Genomic DNA, 6,328 nt, shown 5'->3' with positions numbered 1-6,328 from the left:
GATGGGCTCAGTCATCAACTTAAGTCACATATGTCTTCTGCAGAGCTCATCAATACCCACTGGTTCAACTAACACCCAGGGCTTAACGGCTTCCAAATCTAGGTCTCCAGCTTAGATTTTGAACTCCAAGCCTGTTCTTGCAAATGCCTACTGGACTTCTCTCTGTGGCTACCCAAGATATACTTCCAACTCAAGATGTACTAACTAGAACTCCCTGGAGCACACACTGGTGGTGCACTACACACATCCTTTGGATGCTACCATTTCAACATGCTCCACAGACATCGAAGCTGCCAACTAGTATCCTTTCCCTATACCTGATAAAGACTCTTGCATGGATGGAACTGGAGAGCATTATGCTAAGTGAAATAAGCCAGTCAGAGAAAGATAAATATCACATGATCTCACTCATTTATGGGATATAATGAACAATATAAACTGATGAACAAAAATAGATCCAGAGAAGAGGAAGAAGAAGAAAAAGGTAAAGATAAAAATTATGAACAACAAATACATGTCTATCAACAAGTGAATCTAAAAATCAAGTGAATAAAAAATCTGATGAACAGAATAAACTGGTGAATATAATAGAATCAGGGGCATAGAAAGGGAGTAGACTGACAATTCTCGGAGGGAAAGAGGTGTGGGGGGTGCGGGAAGAGACTGGACGAAAATTGTACACCTATGGATGAGGACAGTGGATGGGAGGTAAGGGCAGAGGGTGGGGTGGGAACCGGGTTGAGGGGAGCTATGGGGGAGGGGAAGAGGAACAATTGTAATAATCTAACAATAAAGATTTATTAAATAATAAATAATAAATATTTATTAAATAATAATCTGAACAATAAAGATTTATTAAATTAGAAAAATAAAATAAAATGTTGCTGTCAAAAAAAAAAAAAGATCCAGAGACAGAGAAATATCGATCAGACCATCAAACCTCAGGGAAGGTAGGGGACGGTGGGGGTAAGGGGGAGAGATCAACCAAAGGACTTATATGCATGAATATAAGCCTAACCAATGGACACAGACAACAGGGGGGTGGGGCATGAATGGGGGGTGGGAAATAATGGGAGAATAAGGACACATATGTAACTCCTTAATCAATAAAGAAATTAAAAAAAAAAAGACTCTCTGCCAATACTGGGTGGCAGGTTGAAATTGCCAGAAAATCATCATCCTATGAGTGGGTCAATTCTGAAGTGGGTGTTTTGTATGATGTCCAAGAGTTTGTCTGCAAGATTAACCTCCACTTGCCCATGGTAGTAATTGGCCTTGATTACATACCCTCTATTGGCTGTCATTCCTCTGTTTCCCTTTACCACACCCCTACCAGTGGAAATCACCTTGAAAATCAACTTTCTGCACTCAAATCTTCGTTTCAGGATTGGCCTCTGGTGGGACCTATGACATTCATCATTTCCAGCTACAAATCTAATTCTCTTCCCAGGGACTTGTCTCTCGCTGACCACACCCCCATCCACTTTGTCATATGATTCAGAAAGCCAGGTGTAAGTCACCGTATTTCCTCCATAATTATTCCTGTTGATTCTATGTCCTGAGTACCACTTGACTCAAGTTCCAACCCTTCATCTCTGTTGACACTGCCTTGATTCCAACTGGATCATTGCCACAGTCTCTCTCACCTGATCTCCATGCTGCCAACCTTACCTCTTTCTGATCAGCACTTCACATCCACCATCAGAGTGATCATTCCTCAACCCAAATCTTTCCTGGTTACTCACACCCTTGCTTCAAGTCCTTCAATGACTCCCCACTGACTACAAAAAGCTCCTTTACAGGACAGACCAGGGAATCTTAAATAACTCTTACCTTCCCCTGTCCCAATCCCCACCATTATTCTTCACAGACTACTCTAGCAGCCTCCCAAAATATTTGCAGCCTCCTTTGTATCCAAGCTTTGGTACCTGCCATTCCCTTCACTTGTAATGGCTTTCCCTCACTTTGAAAAACTCCTGTTCATCTCTCAATGCTCAGCTCTTGTCACCCTCCATGTGCAATCTTTTCTGCTTTCTTCATGCCATTCCCTACCCCTTCCAAGTACAGGGATAGGCCCCTCCTTTGGTGTTCATCTCGCCCATTTTTAACTTCTCATGTACCACGTAGTGTCACTTTGTATTATTAACACTTTATTTACTGTCCTGTGAGTTCCTTGGGGTCAGCAACCCTTCATTAACCATCTCTCTAATCACAGTCTTTAGCTCAGTGACTATACAGCAGGTGCTTAAAAGATGGTTATTGGATAAATGAGTGAATGGCCCATCTATATGGCAAGTATGTTGAAAACTAGATTATGAGGAGATGCTATATTAGAGAAGCAGGATAGAGATAAAAGAATCAGATCTGAGATAGAAAATTTCTTCAGTCCTAATTTAAAAATCACAAAATATTAAAATTACATATCTCAAAAATCAACCTGAGCAACTCTGGAAATTTTGTTGTTTTCTTCTGTTGGGTATATCCTTTCTTACCTCCATTTTCTTAGTCATCCCTTTAACTGTATGAACACAATTCTTCCATATTAACGTCTTTATTCTGTCCCAAAACATCTCCTTCACCCCAATCTAGATCCTCTCTTTCTGGACTCTTCTTTTTCTCTTCTCTCTGCAAGGGCAGCCATAATGAAAATACAGAGGGGTGCCACTGTAAATTTCTTTGGGAATAGGGGAAATGATACCTATTTATTATGCATTAATCTGAATCAATATAGTATTTCCTAAAAACATAAGCACTTCAAAGGGCAGCAAATATGAATCACAATTGCCAGTGATGTTCAAACATGAACCCAGGGTTGTCATGAGGCCATCAAAAGAAATAAGCTAGTAATTGCCTTCCAGGATGTCAATCCCTACCTTTTACACACATGCCCCTCAACACACACAAAACCTTTATGGATCTTTCATCCATGAACTTGCCCTATTATAATTGCCTAGCTGTGTCTTTAGTTGTATTCAGCTACATCCTGGTAACTGAGTTCTTACATACCTGATCAGAACATTTATGAGATCCATAGAGGAAGTCTGTGGTTATTGAAGTGGTTGAAGACATTCACAGACAAATATCTCCATAGGTATCATTAGTTACTCACAGCTCATTTAAAACCCAAGAGCTTGGCCAGGCCTGTGTGGCTCAGTGATTAAACACTGACCCATGAACCAGGAGGTCACTGCTGGATTCTCAGTTAGGGTACCTGCCTGGATTGTGGGCTCATTCCCAGTAGCAGGAGTGCAGCAGGCAGCCAACCAATGATTCTCTCTCATCATTGATGTTCTATCTCTCTCCCTCTCCCTTCCTCTCTGAAATCAATAAAGACAGCCGAAACCGGTTTGGCTCAGTGGATAGAGTGTTGGCCTGTGGACTGAAAGGTCCCAGGTTCGATTCCAATCAAGGGCATGTACCTTGGTTGCGGGCACATCCCCAGTAGGAGGTGTGCAGAAGGCAGCTGATAGATGTTTCTCTCTCATCGATGTTTCTAACTCTCTATCCCTCTCCCTTCCTCTCTGTAAAAAATCAATAAAATATAAAAATAATAAAAACATATTTTTAAAAATAAATAATTAAAACCCAAGAGCTTGATTGAAAAAAATAGGAACTGGTCCTTTCTGCTGATGTTCATTATTATCAGTTCTTAAACTTGCACTATGTGTCTTTCTGCCCTTATATTGATTGGGCACTTCTTAATTTAACTCTTCTTTTTCATAAAATTTAGTATTAAGAGATGGTATTAACAGGGCTGATTTCTCTGTTAGGGTCAGTAGGCACAGTGTCTGGGGCCCACAAAGCTTTGAGGGGCCCATGGGAATGTTTTAATTTCATTTAAAATCAGAAGAAAAAGTGATCTTTTAGGTTGAAGAAAATGTTTTAATATATAATATTAATATATTTATCTTTACAATGCAATTGAAAAAAATGTAATTTTTATTTTTTTTATGGAGGAAGGGGTCCACAAAGGCAAAGTGTCCACAAAATTCATAGTGAGGCCCTGCTTTCTACCACATTATGCTCATAACACAAGGCTAGAATAGAACCTTTTAAACACAAGTTCAGGTTCCCATACTAATTATAAACTTGCCAGGCTGCTCTCTATCTATTTCTGTTTGGCTATCCCACTTCTACAAGAGGTTAAGTCATGGTTACTACTCACAGTGTTGGGACAGCTCTCTGCTCTGATTAAGGTCATTTCTGCTCTGCTATCCGCTCTCAAAAATCTCCATCCTGTTTAGATGAGTAGAAAAATAATCTTTATGGATTAATTAAACCAATGTAGTTGCTTCCTTTGCACAGTTAAAACATTTATAGTATTTGGTTTTCTATTTTGTTTTTAAATGATCAATAGTAGTAATGATACTTATTATTTATATACTAATTAGGAACCATATATTCATCATCTCTGTAACTCCAGTTCTTAGCTCGGTGTCTGGCAAATACTAGGTGCTTAATAAATGTTAGCTTAATAAATGAATCGCCTCTCAAGCAATTATGTGGAAATGAAATTATGTCCGTGGACTAATGTTGTCTTTAATAATCTCACACCTTGTGAGAAGGATCTTCGACATGTATCACAATTGGCATTTTAGAATGTGATCGCTGGGCCCTTCCCACTTCTCCCACCTTCATCAGCCAGACTCTTCCTCCCTCCTGGGCTCTGTTCTGTCTCCTTTCCATCCTGGGGTCTGGAATGGTCCCTAGCCTGTTGGGAGGTGGCAGGGTCCGTGCTCCACTGTCTTTCCCTGGCGTCCCACCCCCCCACTCCCAACCCCAGCCCCAGAGCCTCTTCCTGCTACCAATCCACGCCACCTACAGCCACGCCCTCCCCATGGGCTAGATCACCTGTCCCTCCTCCGCCACAGCCTCTTTGGGTACCCTTTCGCCCCCCTCCTACTCCCCCTCCTCCGCCACCTCCCCCAAGCCCTCCCCTTCCCCGCCTCCTCCCACCCCTTGGTGTATATAGTAAAGCCCGGGCGCTGCACGCAGTCACACACTCGCCCGGACAGAGGCGCACACACATTCACGCACAATCGGCAGCGGTGGCAGCGACAGCAGCTCAGTGACAGCAGCGACGGCGGCTCCCACCGCTACGCACCCGCTTCAGGAGGCGGGCGGCGAGGCCAGACCGGAGAGTTCCCGCACCCGTGACCACCCCGCGGCTTCCTGGAGGCGGCGGCTGCAATAGCAAGGTAGCGGCCGCGGCGCCCCCGTGCGGGCTGGGGTCCCCCCTCGCCCTCCCATTGCGGACCTGCCTTGGGAAGCAGGGGGCGCGCCGGACCCGGAGCGCCTGGCGGGGCTCCGCGCCTGGGGAGGGGCCTGCTCGCGGGGGCAGGAAGGCACCCTGAAGCCCGGGCCAGCGGGAAGGGCCGGGCGGGGGGCGGAGGCGGGGACGCTGGCGGAGGCCGCTACCCGTGCGGTGTATCTGGGCCCCGCTCCTGTTCCAGGCGCCGCGCACTTGCCAGCGGGGCCAGGGAGGCGGCGCAGGCCAGCGGGGAGGGGGCCCCCGAAGTGGGTTTCAGGCTGCCACCAGCGCTGGCACCGGGCGCAGAGGGTGGCGCACGGTGAACTCCGCGCCCGGGCACCGCACCGGGCTGCCTCTGGCTCTGCCGCTCTGCCCCAGCCCAGAAAACCAGAGCCTTCCAGGCCCTTCGAAAGATGGATTCTGTTGACGTATCTGGCGGCCCTGGCGAGCCGGGCGGAAAGTTGGGTTTTGCCAGATCGCGCTGGGCTTGCCTTTGTGACGCTTGGCCAGCCCCGCATCCTCCCGGAGCCGGGTGAGTGTGCATAGGCGCCCCGGGAGCCCTCTTGTCCCCCCAGTGCTCAGCTTCGGGGTGGCCCACACTGGCTCAGGCTTTCTGCCATGTTAGGCATCGGGCAGCGTTCATGCTGCATTTTTTTTTTTTTTTTTTTTTGCGTGCGTTTCCGTGGTACCGTTTGCTGCGGAGGGAGTTGTTGCTTCTTGCCGCGTTGGCTTTTTCAGGGTCACGTTTGCGCGCCGTGTGTTTGCTTGTTTGCTGTTTCAAGCCCGACTATTGTTCCGGATAAGCTCTGCCTGGGTGGGGAAATGGCATCCCACCACGGTTGCCGGCGAGGGGTAGAAATGTTGCCAAACAGCTGCTGCTTTGTGTTTCACTATCGGAAGTCCCTGGAGTAGGTTTGGGGCACGACGGATGGATGGAGAGAGGGATGGGGCGTGGAGAAAGAAGGTGGCTTTGGAGGAGCGAATTGTCACCCACCCCGTGGCATGCAGTCAGCCCCCTTTTCTGCCTGCCAAACTTTTATGAATATTCCTTTTGTGGCACGGGGAAGCTTAATGAAT

The 6,328-nt window shown here is 46.4% G+C and overlaps 1 protein-coding gene across 4 annotated transcripts in view; it reads left to right on the top strand.

Moving 5' to 3' along the window:
* The first annotated feature begins 5,012 nt into the window (after nt 1–5,012).
* The window catches only part of RAI2 (retinoic acid induced 2), a 78,577-nt gene continuing 77,261 nt past the window's right edge, over nt 5,013–6,328 (top strand). For all 4 annotated transcript variants that reach the window (XR_008556924.1, XM_054720627.1, XM_054720622.1 and 1 more), the window contains exon 1: nt 5,013–5,198. The gene's annotated coding sequence lies outside the window, so the exon portion shown is untranslated. The remainder of the gene's footprint in view (nt 5,199–6,328) is intronic.

The sequence above is a fragment of the Eptesicus fuscus genome, chromosome 1 (assembly GCF_027574615.1).
Source record: "Eptesicus fuscus isolate TK198812 chromosome 1, DD_ASM_mEF_20220401, whole genome shotgun sequence".
NCBI classification, from domain to species: Eukaryota; Metazoa; Chordata; class Mammalia; order Chiroptera; family Vespertilionidae; genus Eptesicus; species Eptesicus fuscus.
Note: the sequence above shows the minus strand (reverse complement) of the source record. Positions and strands in the feature narration are given on the sequence as shown.